Source organism: Echinops telfairi, unplaced genomic scaffold (genome assembly GCF_000313985.2).
Source record: "Echinops telfairi isolate 266 unplaced genomic scaffold, ASM31398v2 ScPeMD7_9;HRSCAF=40, whole genome shotgun sequence".
NCBI classification, from domain to species: Eukaryota; Metazoa; Chordata; class Mammalia; order Afrosoricida; family Tenrecidae; genus Echinops; species Echinops telfairi.
Window position 1 is genome coordinate 47,657,844 of NW_022103906.1, and position 1,392 is coordinate 47,659,235.

At 35.7% G+C, this 1,392-nt stretch overlaps 1 protein-coding gene across 2 annotated transcripts in view; it reads right to left on the reverse strand.

Moving 5' to 3' along the window:
- DLC1 (DLC1 Rho GTPase activating protein) overlaps positions 1-1,392 on the reverse strand; it is a 485,036-nt gene that overhangs the window by 401,733 nt on the left and 81,911 nt on the right. The window lies entirely within an intron of this gene.

Below are 1,392 nucleotides of genomic sequence, written 5' to 3' on the forward strand. Positions count from 1 at the left end.
GGGGGTGGGGGGGTGTTTTCATAATCAAATGAGGAATATTTTTCTTTTAAAAGAAGAGATTGTGTTGGTTTTTGCTTTCGATGGTTATCAAGAAATGTAGATGTCCAACTTTTATTTATTGTTCACTGAACACTGAACGGGTAGATGGGACAGAGTTTCAGACTGACATCAGTGTTGTCCCTTTTCATGCTAATGGAAGGTTGTAGTTTCAAAGAAAAATTACAATCTGAAACAAGAACACAATGACAATGTTATCTAAATAAGGAAAACTCAATTTGGCAACAACTACGTCTTTGTAATGTAATGCCAGATTACCAGTTTTTCCCAATGCTATACTGCTATGTAAGTCTCAGTAATTACATGTGTACTCAGATCAGTTTTTATTTCCTGAGCCCTATAATAACTCATAACTCTTTTGATAGCATTTTGGTATAAAGGCTGGAAAACATGTTAAAGAACCAGGGAAAAAAGATCTACAGCAGCATATTCCTAAGAGGGAAAGAGATTTTGAAGATGTAGTTGGAAAACAAAACTAAATTTGAAAAGCAATTTGATTTTTATCTGAAACAGTACATTTTATTTTCTGAGTATTGTTTTTTTGTCTAGAACACAATTAAAACATAGGTTGAAGATGATACACTTTAAGATTGAAATGTTTTCACAAAAATTCATCAGCAATCTTTTTCTTTTTTAATCATTTTATTAGGGGCTCATACAACTCATCACAATCCATACATACATCAATTGTGTAAAGCACATTTATACATTCATTGCCCTCATCATTCTCAAAACATTTGCTCTAATTTTAAACCTTCTATTGTAAATTAGGTATGGAGTTACAGATCATCATTTTCGAATTCTCAACTTTTTTTTTCTTTCAATTTTTCCACAAACTTTTTTTTTTCATTGGGGGCTCATACAACTCATCACAATCCATACATACATCAATTGTATAAAGCACATTCGTACATTTGTTACCCTCATTATTCTTTTTTTTAAATTATTTTATTGAGGGCTCATACATTTCTTACCACAGTCCATACATCCATCCATTGAGTCAAGCACCTATGTACACCTGTTGCCCTCATCAATCTCAAAACATTTGCCCTCTACTTTAGCCCTCAATATCGTTTGCTCATTTTCCCCCTCCCTCCCCCACCCCTTCCTCCCTTCCTAATTCATAAATTATTATAGATTTTTCATAAGTTACCCTGTCCAACGTCTCCCTCCACCCTCTTCTCTGCTGTCCATTCCCCAGGGAGGATTCTATACTTATATTCTTGTAATTGGTTCCCCCCTTCCACCCCGCATTCCCTTCACCCTACAGGCCTCGCCCCTCTCACCGCTGGTCCTGAAGAAGTCATCTATCCTGGGTTCCCTGTGTTTCAAGTT